The sequence below is a fragment of the Lepus europaeus genome, chromosome 17 (genome assembly GCF_033115175.1).
Source record: "Lepus europaeus isolate LE1 chromosome 17, mLepTim1.pri, whole genome shotgun sequence".
Classification (NCBI taxonomy): Eukaryota; Metazoa; Chordata; class Mammalia; order Lagomorpha; family Leporidae; genus Lepus; species Lepus europaeus.
In genome coordinates, this window is record NC_084843.1 from 34,310,611 (window position 1) to 34,330,409 (window position 19,799).

The 19,799-nt window shown below is 39.5% G+C and overlaps 1 pseudogene; it reads right to left on the minus strand.

Annotated features, from left to right (window-relative positions):
* Positions 1–7,181: 7,181 nt before the first annotated feature.
* LOC133775776 (cytochrome P450 2C1-like) lies at positions 7,182–19,326 on the minus strand (annotated as a pseudogene).
* Between the last annotated feature and the right edge of the window lie 473 nt (positions 19,327–19,799).

A 19,799-nucleotide genomic window follows, 5' to 3' on the forward strand; every position in this document is an offset into this window, starting at 1 on the left:
CTCTGACCTGGGCATCCTTCGACTCCAGGGCAGGTCCATTTCCAGTGATCCAACTCTTGGCAGAGCTGCCAGGGCTCTTCACAAGCTGACTTCTGCTGAAGCCCAGGCTTACCACATTGAAAGCCACTGCAGTGGACTGGCCTGTTGGGTCTCCTTGAGGGCAGATCACTGTACAGATCAGCCATTAATAGGCCTGCCACCCATTGCTTCTGAAGCCTAGCTTTCTTTTCCTCCTGGTTTGTGTTAAAGCAGACCAGACGATGCAAGTCAAGGGAGTGCCCAAGTCCCATCTCTAATCTTCGGTGGCCTGAACTACAAGTCTATAGTCACAGGCATGTTCTGTAGTAGTTTTTCTAAGGTAGACAATGCCCATGAGGAAAATTATATTCTCACTTTAAAACTTTCTTTCCCTTTGGTCTGAAAGGGAGGTTTTTTCTACTTACTGTATACTTCGCTGATGGCGAAGTGAATCTAGCTATGAGATTATTATTTAAGTTCTTATTTTGGCTATGCTATTATACAAAAATGTTAGCCATCTCTTTTATAAGGTCTAAAGATTAAATTGTGCATCCTACAGATTCCTTCATAATAGAATTAGTTTCCTACCTTGAAGAGAATAGAGAAATGAAAGAACAAGTTGGGCTTAGAATAGAGAAATGAGGGAGCAAGTCCTAGATCGCTTGCTGACAATAGCAATATCACATGAATACTTAGCAAACAGTTTCAACCACTAGATAACAACTTAAGAAAACATTTACCAGAAGGTCCAATGCCTTCTATAAATTTTAAGAATCATGTATTTGAAAACACCTCTTAAATATCTAACATGGTGTCGTTTGTTTAGCCAGTAAACTTAAGCACAACCATCTAAAATGTTTTTAGTTTCTTTCTACCAACAAGTCTAAAACATATGATACACAGATTCAGGTCACACAAACTAAAATGTATCTTTGATTGATGTTAGCAGCTTAAATTTATGGACAATCTTATCTATAAGCCATTTAAAATAAAACTCTTAATAAAATTTCCCCATGTGGACATACAATATGTACACACATATAATATAGCATAATAGACCAATATAGCAATTTTAATAATAGCTTTTAAAATCTTTAACTCTTTTTGTAGATTGCCAATTGATTTGAATTGCTTTTTGTTTTTAGTAACCTCAGTTAACCATACTTTCTCTCAGTTGGTACTGTTAATACATTATTGGCTTCATCTGTTTACAGAGCCATCCCAAAGTACTGAATACAATAGAAGTGGCTGGAAAAAGTCCATAGGAACCTATAGGAGGACAGCTAAACACAGAACCAACAACGCTTTAGTTTTATGAGCAGCACATCATATATAACTGTGGATGACAAAAGACTTTAAGTCGCCATGTTTAAAATTATAAACTCATCAACCAACAAGAGGCACTTGCTTACTTCACAGTATTTTTGAAAGCACCTGTAGGATTTTACAAGTATTTAACCCTTTAGGCCTCTGGTGCTTTCTCATTAAGATAACTATCATGTCTAGTAACACAAGATCATTAGACTTTTTAATTCTCAAACATTTGTATTAATAGCATTTTCCATTATAGAAAGTTAAAATCTGGTACCACATCACATCTTGACAGTCCTTCTAATATAATCCAAATAGACTGATTAGTTGGTGTCTCTATAAGATGAGAGACATAGGTCCTTTGATTTTTTCAGTTGGGCCCAAACTGGAAAAACCAAAGTCCAGGATTTACTGGAAATTTTAGAGACCAGATTGTTTGAAACTTTGATTTTTTGAATGCCTGTCAAGAATGCCAAGAAGGCTCAAAATCCAAAATATCTGCTTGAAATAAGATTCCTTAAAATCATGACATAACCTAGACCAAATTTGATCATTGTTACAAGGTGATTATTCAAATTTTTGAAAATAAGCACATATTTAAATAACCCATAGCTCTTAATAAAAATTCAGCTGTTTTTGAACAATTAGAATTTAACAGACATCAAGAGAACATAATAGATTACTTTAACACATTGCTTTAACAGAGCATCAGAGTTTAATTCTATGTCAAAGAGAAATTGAGCTTCCTGTGATCTTTTGCTGTGAGGTTTCCTTCCTTTACCTTCTTTCATATTGGTGACCATGTTTCTGTGTTTCTGTGTGTAACACATCTTTAAGCATCTTTTGCAGGGCAGGATGAGTGGCAACAAATTCTTTCAGTTTCTGTTTGCTATGAAAAGTCTTAATTTCACCTTCATTCACAAATGAGAGCTTTGCAGGATATAGTATTCTGGGCTGGCAGTTTTTCTCTCTTAGTACCTGGGCTATGTCTCGCCATTCCCTTCTAGCTTGTAGGGTTTCTGATGAGAAGTCTGCTGTGAGTCTAATTGGAGATCCTCTAAGAGTAATCTGACGTTTCTCTCTTGCACATTTTAGGATCTTTTCTTTGTGTTTCACTGTGGTGAGTTTGATTACAACATGTCGTGGTGAGGATCTCTTTTGGTCATGTTTATTAGGGGTTCTATAAGCTTCCTGTACTAAGATGCCTCTGTCCTTCTCCAAACCTGGGAAATTTTCTGCTAGTATCTCACTGAAAATGCCTTCTAATCCTTTCTCCCTCTCCATGCCTTCAGGAACTCCTAGAACCCGAATGTTGGGTTTTTTAATAGTATCCTGTAGATTCCCGACAATATTTTTTAGATTTCTAATTTCTTCTTCTTTTCTTTGGTTTGCCTGTTTCCTTTCCTGTTCTCTGTCTTCTAAGTCTGATATTCTCTCTTCTGCTTCGCCCATTCTGTTTTTAAGGCTCTCTAATGTGTTTGTCATTTGATCTATTGAATTCTTCATTTCATTATGATTTCTCGTCACTATCAGAGTTTCTTGTTCCACTAGTTGTTTCATTTCATTTTGATTCCTCCTTAATATTTCACTTTCACAAGAGATTTTTTCTATCTTGTCCATTAAGGATTTCTGTAGTTCAAGAATTTGTTTTTGAGAACTTCTTAATGTTCTTATCAATTTTTTGAGATCCGCTTCTTGCATTTCTTCCATCTCATCATCTTCATAATCTTGATTTGGGGTGTCTTTTTCATTTGGGGGCGTCATCGTGTCTTCCTTGTTCTTGTTACCTCCAATTTTATATAATGCCTTCCTTAGTAAGACTTTCTGCTGGCAATGTGTCCTAGAGTACTGTTTGAATATGAAGTGCTTTTGGTGCCTTTGTTTCTAGATGGGCACTTTAGTGAAGTTCTCTACAGCATCTAAGCTGTAATCATTATTTTCTCTTTTTTTTTTTTAAGATTCATTTATTTATTTGAAAGTCAGAGTCACAGACAGAGATGAGGGGTGGGTGAGAGAGATTGATCTTCCAACTGCTCGTTCTCTCCTCTCCCCAAATGGCTACAATGGTCGAGGCTGCACCAGGCCAAAGCCAGGGGCCAGAAACTTCTCTTAACCTCTGTCGCCAGTGCGGGCAACTGCTTCTTTCCTGCCTTCTTCAGTGTATCTTTTATTAGTATACTAAAATCAAGCACTGTAGTCTCTTACTTGTCTACCAAACTCTTTTTTTTTTTTTATTTGACAGGTAAAGTCAGACAGTGAGAGAGACAAAGAGAAAGGTCTTCCTTCCATTGGTTCACTCCCCAAATGGCTGCCACGGGTGGGCACTGTGCTGATCTGAAGCCAGGAGCCAGGTGTTTCTTCCTGGTCTCCCATGCGGGTGCAAGAGCCCAAACACTTGGGCCATCCTCCACTGCCTTCCTGGGCCACAGCAGAGAGCTAGACTAGAAGAAGAGCAACCAGGACTAGAACCCGGTGCCCATATGGAATGCCAGCGCTGCAGGCAGAGGACTAACCAAGTGAGCCACAGCGCCGGCCCCATCTACCAAACTCTTGTAACAATAGTCTTGTGTGTGAATGATGTCTCTGTCAGGATATTATTAGTAGATCTTACTCTGCCACCACTTTGCTGCCTCCAGTATTTCAATTTCTAAATTTTTAAGGAACCGCTACACTATCTCACAGTGGCTGCATCATTTTACATTCTTGGCAGCAGTGAAAAACACTTTCAATTTTCTCAGGTTCTCATAATGACTTACTATGTTCTGGTTTTTCGTAACGACAATCCTAGTCGGTAAAAGGTTATATCTCACTGTGCTTTTCATTGTCCTAATAATTAATGTTACTGAAGTAGGCAGGCATACAGGTTAAAATCGATTAGGTTTGTGAGCTGGAAGCCCTTGCCTTCGCCATGCCCCTGTGTGACCTCATTCCCCTACCTGGCCACACCTGGGTGCCCACCAGCCAATCAGGTTAATTGACCACTCCCCTTTGGAAGTGGGTTAAAAGCCTGGGATATGGTGTGTCCTGGCCCTTCTCTTCTTCCCAGGCCTCTTGCCAGGAGGGGGCTTGCTCTAGCCCTGCACCTCTAGGGTGCATGGCCTTTGGGCCATGCACCGTAGGCATTCTGGCCTAGATGCTCCTCCATGTGACTGGTTCCTGGTGCTCGGTAGAACCCATATTTACGTCTCTGTCTTAAATAAAGCTTTCACTCTCATATGCATCTTTTGCACTAAATAAAAGCTTAAAGTGTACCATGCTGCCTCGTTTATCTGTGCTGGTATTTAGAATTCTTCTCTAAATATTAGGCAAGAACCCTCTTGGGCTTATTAATATTGGGGAGTTATTAATAAGCATATGGTGAAAACATATGGTACCCCAAATTCCGGTAGTATACGTGGCATCCCAGATGGCATTTCTGGGGACTTTAAAGGGCCACTTTTTGTATAAGTTTTAGGGGGTCATGTCCAATATCAATACAGTACATTTTTCACGTGCTTATTGGCAGAGCCATAGCTTCTTTATGGAAAAGTGTATTCAAGTTCTTTGCCCAGTTTGTCAATTGGTTGTTTGCTGCATTTTTTTTTTTATTTGACAGATAGACAGTGAGAAAGAGAGACAGAGAGAAAGGTCTTCCTTCTGTTGGTTCACCCCACAAATGGCCGCCATAGCCAGAACTATGCTGATCCAAAGCCAGAAGCCAGATGCTTCCTCCTGGTCTCCCATGCTGGTGCAGGAGCCCAAGCACTTGGACCATCCTCCACTGCCTTCCCGGGCCACAGCAGAGAGCTGGACTGGAAGAGGAGCAGCCGGGACTAGAACCTGGTGCCCATATGGGATGCCGGCACCGCAGGTTGAGGATTAGCCAAGTTAGCCACTGCGTCGGACTGTTTGCTGCTTTTATTATTGTTATTGCAACGCAGGGCTTCTTCTGTCTACATATACACTCTTGATTTGCAGCTATGTTTGGCCATTGTGTTTCACTTTGTTGTTAACTTGCCTTTACACACAAAGTTAATTTTGATGCAGTCTAACTCATCTAGTTTTTCTTTTCTTGCCTACTCTTTTTCTGTCTTAATAAAGAACTTACTGCCAAAACCTGTGTCACAAATTGTCCTGTAAAGTATAATTTTGAATTCAATCGATCCACTGTTCCCTAGACACAACATTTTCTATGAGGCAAGCAGCCTCCAGAATCATTTGAAATATCAAAATATCATTCCAGTTTTTATGTTTTCTGAACCATTATGATAAAGAGGGTAAAAGATATTTCTGGGACTTTATATCAGATAAGTTAAAGAAGAGAGTTCTGCTTGCTAGTGATTGGTAAACAACTTTGTGGAGTAAAGATAGTGCTTAGGGGGAAATTTAGAGCATTAAAGGCAAGCAGTAAAAATAAAATTTTTAAAACCCAGTAACTTAAGTATCTACTTTAGGAAAATGAAGATTTAGTTATTTCCAAAAAAAAGAGAAGAAAAATAAAATAATTTAAAAATTAGTACAATAAAACAGGACATGAAAAAATTCACAATATTGCTTGTTTTTTCACACCAGAGTTAACATATTAAAATTTGTCATTTAACGATCAACAAAGGTTAAGTGAAGATAATGTGTTAATTTTCACTTTTTTGTTTCTAGGTTCTATGAATATAGAAGGAAAAAATGATAATCATGTATTTTTAAATGTCTTAAAGATTCGGTGTTGTATATCTTGGAGATGAAATGAAGCTAATGATTAGAGTACCATGATACCATATTACATAATATATCTGCTAAGTGTAAAAAATGTAGTCAAAAGGAGCAAATTAATAAGATCTCATGAGACTTTCTAGGAATTCTGTTTTCTGGGAGGAAAGAATAACACTTACATATACAATTTGCAATATGAGAGCAGGTATACATACTTGAATGTCAGCTATAAGCACACATATTAAAAATATTTAAAAATTTTTATAGTGTCAACTATATCATCAAATCAGGGACATGAATTTGGATACTTTAAGCTCCTTCAGCTAATCCTCTTAAAATTCCCCAACACTGTAAAAATTAAAACTAAGAATAAAAAGGAAGGAAGAGAGTGGGTGGGAGCATGGGCAGTAGGGTGGGTAGGGTGGGAAGTATCACTATGCTCCTAAATTTGTATATATGAAATATAAGAAATTTGTTCACCTTGTATAAATAATTTTTAAAAAGAAAAAAAGGCAAAATGGAATAAAAAAAGGAAAGCAATATTTGATATAGTTACTAATATAAATTAGTTTAAACCTCGGAAAAAATTCCCAGCAGGTGGTAACTACTCCTGAACATAGTTTCTTTCTTTCACATCCAAGTCTCCAGTACCTCTAGGTGACATTCAAGAGAATGCTCTTCTTTCTTCTATTTTTGCAGATTTGTGCCAATCAATATAAGAACCAGCATGACTTCTAGGAACTTTGTTTTCTTTCATTTCTTCTCCACATCATGTACAAAAGATAGAAAATTTGAGACTGATTCAACATTTAATAATGCTTCTATTGAAAAAACATAAAGGAGAAATGATTCTGAATTGTCAAATACCAACCATCTTGCTCAATTTTATAGTGATAATATATTAATAACTCAGCATTAAACAGGTATTAGTCCCTGTGGTGGTCAATACAAGAGTTACAGACTATAAGGAATAGCAGATACACATTTATAAAGAGACACCAAAACAACAACAACAAACCTCTCTAATGGAGGCTAGGTCTTGAGTAATGAATAAATGTCAGAGGACATAACAGAGAAGGGACCCATGATAGACGAAGGAATAGGAAGCTTCTCTGGAGGGGTGGGGATAGCAGATGACAGCTCAGCAGCAGCCACATCACCTGTCTTCAGACAGGAATGAGACAGAGCTTGTACAAGGGTGGCACGGCTAAACCCAGTGGAGAGTGGAGCGATGTCAATGTCTTTTGGGTCAACCAGAGGCTTCAGGGTAAAGTTCTGCAAAATGGCAGTCAGGAATAAAAATAGCTCCATGCGGGCCAGGGCCGCTCCCACACACACCCGCTTTCCTGGGGGGGGGGGGGGGAGGAGCACAGAGGATTTGTTACCCAAACACTGGGTTGTGAAATTATCACAAGAAGTATGCAGTGACTGCTTGCTCAAGTACTGAGCAGAGGGGTGGGTGGATGGAAGACAGGATGACTGGGAGGATTGTTGGATACACACACCGAACAAAGGATAAGCACTTACTATCCATATAACATCTGATTATATCAGGTGTCCCTCACTTTACAAATGTTTATTGAATATAAGTTCTGTGCCACACATCTCATTAATTATTAAAACATTATAAACACTTTGAGTTTAGACAAAACTTTTTCAGAAACACACATTTCTTGTGCAGAGGGTTGAAGAGAGAAAGGTTGAGCGGAGGTTGCTCATATACAAATATACTTCAGAAAACTCATGATAAAATGGAATGGAAGTGTAAGTCAATAGATGTAGTCAATAGATGTAGTCAATAGATATAAGTCAATAGATGTAGTCAATTATGGCTCAGAAACAGTTGAAATCCATCAAAAAATTTCCATATTATGCATTTTCAAAGAATTATTGAGGACTTCTCTAATGCTTGGATAAAGATGTTTTTCATCAAAATGGACATAACTTCATACTATTTTCCATAAACCTAAAAGTGCCCTCATATTTTATGTCCCTTTGAAACTGTGGCAGAATATTCAAAGCCTTTCTTTCCCCCCAGGGCAATTTCAAAATCATATGTCTAAATGGGTCACTCTTTGAGTTTAAAACCTTAAGTGGCTCTCATGTCCCTACCTTAGAATGAGGTCCAAATGGCTTGATTTGGACCCTCACAGTCTGTTCATGGACTGATGATCAATATCACTCCTTCCACTCTACTCAATTGTAGTCTCCCCTCTTCATCAATTTCCAGTCCACCATGAAGTTTCAAGCTTCATTCAGCACTATCCCATTGATCTAAGATCGCCTCTCCTCTGCTTCCTTTGGAACCTATGTCTTATGCCTCTTCCTCTTTACAATATTTATAATCCCAAGTTTTTCCTCTAAGTTACCTCATCATATTCACAATTCACTGTAGCATGGATCACCTTAAATATTATTCTCTATTTTTCTATGCAGATAAAAATGTGTTTTCAGGGGCCAGCACTGTGTTGTAGTGGGTTGGGCCTCTGCCTGCAGTGCCATCATCCCACTAGCATCTCCCTGTTAATGGCCCAGGAAAGCAGCAGAAGATGTTCCAAATACTTGGGCCCCTGCACCCACATGGGGGACCTGGAAGAAGCTCCTGGCTTCTGGCTTCTGGCTTCAGAATGGTTATGGCCATTTGGAGAGTGAACCAGTGAATGGAAGACCTCTCTCTCTCTCTCTCTCTCTCTCTCTCTCTCTCTCTCTCTCTCTCTTCTTCTCTCTGTCTGTAGCTTTGCCTCTTGAATAAATAAATAAAAATCTTTTATAAAAAATGTGATTTCATTAAAAGAAGAGCCCAGACCCTCACATGCTGATGTGTATGATGCCTCACCCAAAAGAATGAAGACACAGAGAAAAGGAAATGGGATTCCATGTAGAGACTCAGTACACACAGTTTAGCTGTGGAGACTAAATGTCCAAGGTGTATGATCACGAATGTAGGAAGATCCAGGCACTCTGCAATCACTTCAGAGCATCCTCCACATTCCAGCATTTCCCCGTTCCTAGATTTACATGACCCCCTGGATTTACAGAGAACGCTCTGCTCCTGAAGTCCATGTCTTCCTAACAGTGCCCTGCATCTCTCCTTTCCTTGCCATCTCCTCTGAGGCAATTCCATTTTCTCCTCTCCTGTCAGTTATCTCCAGGATGTCAACGAGCAGAAAATAGTTACCCCATCCAGCTTTCTTGGCAACCTGTGCTTTCCTTTCTCAAAGCACTCGTTTTCTGGATTATAATATTCTGGCTATTCCAGAACATATAGTTCCTGACTTGGATGGGAGCCTCTTAAGAAATCATCTTGTGATCTGAGATATTAATTATATGCCTATAGCTTACTCAGAGTGAAGGTCATCAAAGAGAAGATTCTCAGAGTTATCAGCCCATATACCATTCTCATAATAGACGAAGAAAGCCTAATGACATGCACATTCTAAGAGGAGCACATGTGTAGCTAGATGCACTTAGAGGCAGAGTTGGATTAACTTACACTTCAGCATTCTCAGTTTGGAAGAACTGGATCAACACCCCACAACTCCACTAACCTGGCTGTATAATAAGGATGTACCACAAGAAAGGCATGGGCCATGGGAGTGGTGCACCTATTCACATACAAAGAGCAAATCTACCAGCTCCATGGAACAAACAACCTAAGTTTCAACTCATCCCTAAAATCTGTCTTGTTCCTGAGGTTCAAATGGAAATAACTTTCTGTCACCTGTTGAGAAAGGCATGAAGTAGTCACTTTTCTTAAAGTTGCCGCTGGCATCCAGGAAGTGGCCAGGACCAAACCTGTCTGGGTTGGGGAACTCTTTGTCGTCGTGCAGCATAAAAGTCAGTGATGTTAGTACAGCTGTGCCCTGGGAAAAGCAGACAAACTGAATCCTAAAGAAGCCAAGGAATGGAAGAAAGGATGGAAATCACCTCATTCAAGCCCTTTGCCTGTAGATAGGAAATCCATGTGCAAAGAAGTACACTGACATTTCCTGCCAGAAAATGAAATAAACAGGAAAAAGTTTGAGCCCAAGAGCAGATTGTCCTCAGCACCCTCTAATAGCATTGCCTGGGCTGAATACTTAGGAACGCGAGTGTCAAGCCCTCTGCAGGCCCTCTATTTTTCACAAAGCTTGGACACTGGTCCTGTCCTTACTTGTTACTCTAATCCCTCACTCAGTTTTCACACAACACATATATGGGTTTTCATCTAAAAAGGAAGCCTGTGCTGACCTGAGAAAAGTGAGGAGTATTTAGAAATTGCTCATAGGGCCTTTTAGGTGATGACCTTATGAAACTTAATAGGACCTCTAGGATGATACCAACAAGTACACTTAAATCTATTTATTCCTCATTATTTTAATGCAATATTTATTTTTCAATTTAAAAATGTAAGGAAGCTCTTCATTACAAGCTAATCCTACTTTAAAAAAATGTCAGGGTTGATGCTTAAAGCAGTGGTTTTATGTCACTTGAGATGCTCGCATTATGTATTGCAATGTCTGGCTTTTATTTTCAGCTCTGCTTGAAATGCCAGCTTCCTTCTAAAGTGCACCCTGAGTGATGGCAAGTAATGGCTCAAGTACTTCAGTCTTGGGAGATACAAACTGAGTTCTGAATCTCATGCATCTGGAGAGTGAAACAGTACATAGATGACTTTCTCTCTCTCTCTCTCTCTCTCTCTTTCTCTCTTTCTCTCTTTCTCTCCCCCTCTCTCCCCCCCTTCTCTTTCCCTGCATCCCTCAAATAAATAAAAATTTTTTTTTCAAAAATCAGTGTAAAAATAAGGCATGAAAAATCAGAAAAATCATCATTATGCAACAATTCAGATAGTATCAATGACGATTGGGTTTATCAATTAACAAGTTCTAATGTTCTATTGTACAATAAGGTAGCTATAGTTTAAAAACAGGTACTATACATCTTTCTTTTAAAAAAAACAGAACAAAGGATTCTTAATGTTTTCAAATGTTTGAGGAGATGCTTATATTTGCCCTGATTTTGACGTTACACATGTATCAAAACATCATGTTGGGGCTGGTGCTGTGGAGTAGTGAGTAAAGCTGCTCCCTGCAGTGCTGGCATCCCATATGGGTGCCGGTTCAAGTCTTGGATGCTCCACTTCAGATCAGAAGCTCTACTATGGCCTGGGAAAGTGGTGGAAGATGGCCCAAGTGCTTGGGCCCCTACACCTGTGTGGGAGACCCGGAAGAAACTCCTGGCTCCTGGCTTCGGATCGGCACAGCTCCGGCCTTTGCAGCCATCTGGGGAGTAAACCAACGGATGGAAGACCTCCTCTGACTCTACCTCTCTCTGTAACTCTGTCTTCAAACAAACAAACAAAAACAACTTTTCCCTAAATGATGGCTAACAGTATCAGAACCAAAGTTCATACTGAAGTCCTGACTTTTGTAGCAGTAATTTGCATATCTGAATACCACTTGAATTTTCCATTTTCAGGAAATAGTTGGAGGAACATACTACCTGCCTCATTTCTCTACACAAGTAACACTCCTTCCAATCTCTACATAAGCATGAAGCTATGATTCTCCCCATGCATCCTGCTGGCACTCAAATTACCTGGAAAGCTGGAAAGAGATTTAATCATGGCACACGTAATGCCAGTGACCATTCTTCAACTTGGGGAAAATTTTTACTCCCCACATTTGCTCAAATGAACCTTCTCAAAATTTTCTATAGGAGTCAATTTTACCCTCTTCCTTCTTTTCTATTATAGCTCCTAAAATATGAACATGTGTTTTATTAGAGATGCAATAACACAATTCTTTATCTGAAACCTTTAAAACCCAGTGTTTTAAATTCAGAATTACATAGACATTCCGAAAGATTTTACAAGATGTTTGCACAAATTTTATGATGCTTTCAGTAATGTGGAGAACACCATGTAATCAAACACACTCTAATAAAATATTAAAATATTCACACAGAGCAGGATAAATAAGGAAAAGAAGCAGATTCATATCAGTTCAAATAAAATTTAAGCCACCAAATAAAATTGTACTGACTTCAATTTATTTTAAAATTCCCCAGATTTTGGTGTTGTAACACTGAGGATGAAAAATTTCTAGCCCTGTATTACTAAACAAAACCTGGGGGAGTAGGCAGCATTTAAGACACGTACAACCTGTATCAAAATACCTAGGTCTAATTCCCAACTCTGGCTCCTAAATCCAGATTTCTGCTACTGCTGGCATAAATGATAAGAAGCAATCACACTCCTGCTGCCCATGTGGGAGGCCTAGATGGCATTCTCAGATCCACAACCCAGTCCGCCCAGACATTAGAGAATTGAACCAGAAAACAGAAACTCTCTCTCTTTTCATTGTTACTGCACTCAGCCTCTCAACTATTCTTTTTAAAAAGACAAACAATATTAGTATTTCAGAAATGAGAGAACCTCAGAGAAAAGAGCTGACATCTACAATCAACCCTTGATTGTATTCATTTCCAGTTCTAAATGAAGGTGAGACGTATTACAGATTCTGTCAGCCTAGTGAAGTAGAGATGGAACTTTTCTAGAAGATGAACCTCAGAAGAGACTTATTTTTTCATGTTAATGTAGCACTTCACCAACACATATTAAGCACTCTAAAGATGGAATTTAAAATGGACATAATAAGAACAGAAAGAACATGTTTATTTATCAGTTAAGACGTCTGTGTCCCACATTGCAGTACCAGAGTTCAGTTCCCAGCTTCAGTCCCTGACTCCAGTTTCCTGCTAGTGCATATCCTTGGGAGGCCCTGGTTGAGTTCCTGTCATGCATAAGGGGGACATGGATTGCATTCCCAGTTATCAGGTTAAGAACAACAATGGCCATTTTGCAGATATTTGGGGAATGAACCTAAGGATGACATTCTCTCTCTCCCTCCCTCCCCTACAAATAATGTTTCTTAAAAAGAATAGGGAAGAAGGAAAAGGAAATAAAAATAAACTTACAGTAGAGAACATTACCTATATTATTTTATGAGGTCAACATATCACTTTTAGTATTTTTTTTTGTTCTAGTGCTATTGGTTGAACTCTGTAATTTACACACAATTATTCTTAGGTGTTTAAATTTAACTGAAAAGTGATCCCTGTTAAATATAAGAGTGGGAATAAGAGAGGGAGGAGATGTACAATTTGGGACATGCTCAATTGGACTTGCCCCAAATGGTGGAGTTAGAAATGTGCCAGGGGATTCCAATACAATCCCATCAAGGTGGCATGTACCAATGCCATCTCACTAGTCCTAGTGATCAATTTCAGTTCACAATTGATCACACTGATAGGTCTAAGAGTCAAAGGGATCACACAAACAAGACTAGTGTCTGCTAATACTAACTGACAGAATAAAAAAGGGAGAGAATGATCCATCATGGGAAGCGGGATACACAGCAGACTCATAGAATGGCAGAGGTCCTAAATAGCACTCTGGCCTCAGAATCAGCTCTTAAGGCATTTGGATCTGGCTGAAGAGCCCATGAGAGTATTTTAGGCATGGAAAGCTAAGGCATTCTGGCGCAAAAAAAAAAAAAAAAAAAAAACCTAAATGAAAGATCTCTGTGAGTGAGATCCAAGTGGAAAGAACAGGGCCATCAAAGAAGGAGGTACCTTTCTCTGAAGGGAGGAGAGAACTTCCACTTTTACTATGACCCTGTCGGAATAAGATTGAAGGATTGAAGTCGGCGAACTCAAAAGGCTTCCCTAGCCTCCTCAAAAGGCTCCCATGACTAGAGCCTAGGGAGATTACTGACGCCATAAACAAGAGTGTCAAATTGTTAATTCAACAACAGGAGTCACTGTGTACTTACTCCACATGTGGGATCTGTCCTTAATGTTTTGTCCAATGTGAAGTAATGCTATAACTAGTACTGAAACAGTATTTTTACACTTTGTGTTTCTGTGTGGGTGCAAACTGATGAAATATTTACTTAATATATACTAAATTGATCTTTTGTATATAAAGATAATTGAAAATGAATCTTGATGTGAATTGAATGGGAGAGGGAGTGGGAGGAAAGTTATGGGGGGGAAGCCATTGTAATCCATAAACTGTATTTTGAAAATTTATATTTACTAAATAAAAGTTTAAAAAATATGTGGATTAGGGTTAAATGTTAAAGTGATCATATAAATAGGATTAATGATATGGTAACAATAATAGAATTAAAAAGGAACAAATGCTCCAACATGAGAAGCAGTCCACACAGCAGACTCATAGAATGACAATTGCTTTAAGCAGCACTCTGACTTCAGAATCAGCACTTAAGGCATTCTGGTCTGGCTGAAATACCCATGAGAGCATTTCAAGCATGGAAAACCAAGAAGGTATGGCAAAAAAATGTCCTCCATGAAGGACCTCTGTGAGATATCAGTGGAAAGAAGTGGTCATCAAAGGATTTATTTTTCTCTGAAGGGAGGAGAGAACTTCCACTTTGCATATGGCCCTGTCTAAACACTGATACAGTTTGTGGACTCAAAAGGCTTCCACAGCCTAGGCAGCTCATGTCAAGAGCGTCGCATAATCACTGACATCCTACATGAGAGTGTTAATTGTTAATTTAACAATAGGAGCCACTGTGCATTAATTTACCATGTAAGACCTCTGTCCTCAAATAGTGGTATTATGAGAGTTTACTGTAAAACTTATTCTCAAAGATTTATTACCTTTTAGTGTATTAAGTGGAGGATATTCTTATATCTCATAAGTTTTAGTTATGCCTGTGCCCAACTATATTATTTTTTTAAGGTGCTTCCTCAATTAAAGATAAAACTCTTTCTCAAGCACTTACTTTCTTTCAATGTATTAAATGGAGGATATTCTTAGGCCTCATAAGTTATGCCTAAGAGCTCGCAAAAGATGTGTCATTCTTTTCTTTTTTTTTTTTTTTTTTTTTTGACAGGCAGAGTGGATAGTGAGAGAGAGAGAGAGACAGAGAGAAAGGTCTTCCTTTTTGCCATTGGTTCACCTTCTAATGGCCGCTGCGGCCGGCACATCGCGCTGATCCGAAGCCAGGAGCCAGGTGCTTCTCCTGGTCTCCCATGCGGGTGCAGGGCCCAAGGACTTGGGCCATCCTCCACTGCCTTCCCGGGCCATAGCAGAGAGCTGGCCTGGAAGAGGGGCAACCGGGACAGGATCGGTGCCCCGACCGGGACTAGAACCGGGTGTGCCGGCGCCACAAGGCGGAGGATTAGCCTGTTGAGCCACGGCGCCAAGATGTGTCATTCTTTAAAGTTAATTAAGTTTCTAAAAAAATAAAACTAGTGAAATTAACTTTGAGATGCAATAACTTTAAACAGCCCTTGTCTCAACTGTTGAGAAATAATTTTTTTAAACTTTTATTTAGTAAATATAATTTTTCAAAGTACAGTTTATGGATTACAATGGCTCACCCCCCATAACTTCCCCTCCCACCCGCATCCCTCCCATCTCCCACTCTGAGGAATAATTTATTTCTTTTTTCATGCAAAATTGTTGAGCTCTTTACTTAGTATAGAGTTGGTCTTCTGTATTTGTATCATGGAAATCACAAATTAACCAGGGATGCCCACATTCATGTCTTCTACTCAACACTGTTCTAGAACCCATTGTGGTTAAACAGTGTAATAATGAGAACTGAAAAATAATGAGGAAAAAAACATTAAACCAGATTGCAGAATTGTGTACCGTCCTACTCTGGATCAACAACAGTGCCAGAAGTCAGGATGGCACCGCGGCTCAATAGGCTAATCCTCTGCCTGCGGCGCCGGCACACCGGGTTCTAGTCCCGGTCGGGGCACCAGATTCTGTCCTCATTGCCCCTCTTCCAGGCCAGCTCTCTGCTGTGGCCCAGGAATGCAGTGGAGGATGGCCCAAGGGAGACCAGGAGAAGCACCTGGCTCCTGCCTTTGGATCAGCGTGGTGCGCCGGGCCACAGCGTGCTGGCAGCGGCGGCCATTGGAGGGTGAACCAACAGCAAAGGAAGACCTTTCTCTCTGTCTCTCTCTCTCACTGTCCATTCTGCCTGTCAAAAAAAAAAAAAGTCAATGTTTCATTAAATATAGAAAATTTTTAAACTTACTAATTTACAAATTAAGAAGATGAAATATGGGAAAGCTGAATTGAAGCCAATTTAAAATTAGAGATGATGGAATGGTTAAATAAATCATTCTATATATTGTTCTTTGTGTAATTTTGCAGAATTTAGCCATAGTATATATTGATTCAAAGTATATGAAACAATACAATAAGCATTTAAATAACATTAAGTTTATATTTGATAATTTTAAGATAATTATTTTGTCCACAGGAAAAGTGTGATGGATGAGGACTGTAGAAGGAGATCATAGGCAGTTATAATAGAAAAATATCATTACTGGTAGGCATTGTAAACATGGGCCATAAAAATCCCCTGGACATGTCAATGAGGCTCATCCTATAAATATAGACCAATTAAGTGAAACTATTTGTCAACTTTTCATATTCCATAAGAAAGTGATGAAGTCATTCCCACCATGCACCCTGAACTAGTATGCCCTGGTGAAATGTTCTATAATACTACCCCAAATTTATTCACCAGAAAAACAATCACACTTCATTTAAAAAAAAAAATGAGGGTTAAAAAACAAAGCAACTAAGAGCAGAAAAAGTAAGACAAGGCTTTTATTCCCAACTCTATATGCAAGGTCACTGTGTGAAACACAGCCAAACATGCATAAAATCACACTTGACTCTCAGCTTCAAACAGTCCCTGCTCCTTTAGGGAGCTGACAACAAGGACATAGAATGAAAGATTTTGTTATTCTTGCAATGTGTCCAGGGCCATCACTGTGTTAGGTAGGAAGTCAGAAATTGAGCCTAAGTGTGTGTGAGACAGCCCTGAAGACCAGCACCTACTGCGGAAGCTCCAGAAGCCCAGCATCTTGCACTTCAAAGTCCTGCTCAGACCCTGATAACCTCCAGATGGTCCCAGCCCTTCTCCCAAGGAAAGCAGTAGAATTCTTTCTCCTCAGGACCAAATGGGTTACCTGAACTAATAACATGGGGCAATAAAACCTTCATGGAAGCCCCCCTCTCTGCCCTGTGCCAGGAAATCTGGGGAGGAATTTGCTAATTTTCACCCAACAAACCCTTCTTCCAGGACTCTCCATCATTTATCCTGGAGGAGGGGGGGTGGTAAACAGACTCCCTTAAAAACCTAGGGAGTCCAATCAGACTGCCTGCTCAGCCCTCTACCTCTCTGCTGAGTCGCCCGCCGGGTATACACAGGTGTATTCTCACCATTCAACCATGTGACCTCGCTCTCCCCAATCCAAGTGACTGGATGCTGTCTCTCTGTTCCTTCCATCCTCATGGATGCCCTGTCCCTAATAAAGCCTTATCACTCTGCTCTCTGTCTCACGCCTGAATTCTTTCTTGCTTGAAGGCAAGAACCCCAGTGAAAACTGGAAAAGACAGCATTCTCTTACGGACATATAAAGAGTCACCCACCATTGGTTTTTCTCAGCTCCTCCACCAGGCAGCAGGCTTCCTCATGAACTCAGTCCTCAATGCTCCTCTTCCCCATCCCTAAATTCCACAGGGTCTTGAGCGAGAAGCGCCGGGTCTCCTTCCATCTCTTTCCGTTGCTGAAAACGATGCCTATGAGGAGCAGAAATGGAAACTAAAGGAGGATCCAAGGCAAGGAGAGGGAGCTGACACAGGCAAGCCTGTGGACTGGCCTGGCTGCGCAGACAGAGACATTCACATTTTTGCTCCCCACCCCTCTCCACCATCACTGACAAACACACACATACACACGCACACACATGTATGCAAACACTGACCAAATCCTTTATTAACTTTTGCAGTCAGTGGGAAAACAATTCTTCCAGAAAACTCCTCTCCCAGATCAACCAAGGCTTCTTTCACTGCATCGTATCCACATATCACCACAGTGGGCCTCATGCCCAAATACACAGTGAACACAGGGCCATAGACTGCAGACAGCTGAAAATAGGAAAGAAAATGCAAATATGAGCAAAAGAAATCTCATTTTCTACATAATCAGCATGACTCAGACTGGTATTTCATCATATGGATATTTTTGTTCTGTTAAATACAACATCAAACATTTCTGGATGTTATATATGGACATGGTGGTGACTGCTATAGCTCTGCAAACAGCGACTCCCGAAAGACAGGCTATTGCAAGGGAAAATAGTAAGCAGATTATCACAACTAGTCAACATATTGAGCAAGATTTTTTACTCTGTTTTACAGAAAAAGAGATTAAATTTTTAAAATTTCTATTCTTTGTTGCATGACTAAAAAATGGAAGAGCCAAACTTAAATTGTACTTTGTCAGCCACTGCTGCCTCAGCACTTTATCAGGGCTCCATGTTCAAATCTGGGCCCACACCCAGCTGCTGCACCACGCTGCTCCAGATCATCCACAAAGCTCTTCCCAGGAAGATCAGACTCAGCAGTGATAAATATCAGAAATCTACATTTGTTGAAATCACCCAGATAATCCTAGTGCCCAGAAGTTTCAGATCTGCTGGTATTATTAACACAGAAAGAGAGTGGATATCGAGGAGTCACGGCAAGGACAAGATTATCTCACTGGCAGACAATTTAATCCCTACTGTACAATCACAGTCACAGAAAGCAACTTTGTGCAGGTCCAGAACTGTGCCATTGCCACTCAACATACCCTAACTCATTCTTTCTTTCTTTCATGTATATGTTTTTAGAACCAAAGGTATTTCCTTGACACCAGTAATAATTTGCTTCCTTCTGGTTTAATTCCCTTGGTTTATCAAAACAGAATACAAAAAGTAAACATTTTATGATTCTTCATTAAAGACATTTATAATAAAATACTCCACTACTATTTCTTTTTAGACAACAAAATCATTACTAAAACGATTGTGAAACAAAGATAGTAGCATTTTATTAGTTTGACTCTACCTTAGAACTCTAATATTTCTATACTGGCAAATTGCATCAATTCATTTAACTATTTCTGACAATGACATATCAAAATCATAATCCCAAAGAAGTATTTCTATTAAACAAAATATTTTAGTAATTTGTCTCCCAGTAATATATTGTATTTAAAATCTGGAGTTAATTACTTAACCTTTAGAAACAATTGAAGTATGATAATGTGTACTTACTCTGGTTATAGATTTGCTCAGGTCCTTAAAATCTAACTGCGGGATGTTTCCAAGAATTGGGAAAGGAGTGGGTCCAGGAGGAAGCTTCTCTCCTCCATAGCCATGTTTCCAGAATGAAAGGAGAAGCAAACAGGAGAGACAGAGCACCAGCACCACCACGGGATCCATTGGAACCTTCTCTTCTTCCTGAGACAACTGAGTGCTGGAAAACTCAGGCTTTTAGAACACTCCCTGAAAATAATGTGTGCCTTTGACATATAAAAGCAAACAATGGGCCAAATGCACTTAATGCCTCTTTTGAATGGACTTTGGTTTATGAAAATAAGGTGCTATTTCTTCTTACTCTATTTTCCATTACTTCCCCTATCCTTAATCCAGATTAAAAGTCCTGGTCCATCTATTTTATGGTGAGGCACAATCACTTTATATGACTTATGTGAATAACTCCAGATGGTTCCAATGAGCATTCAAAATTGAAGCTACTGTAATAAATTTTTGGATAGAAAAATTGTCCAACATTCTGACTTTAAACTGATGTTAGTTGGGAATATATGACATTGAGGGCAACCTGTGTGTAACACACCTTATATATAAAATGTTTATCCTGCTACACTTTCTGAAACACTAGATTATTTTCCTTG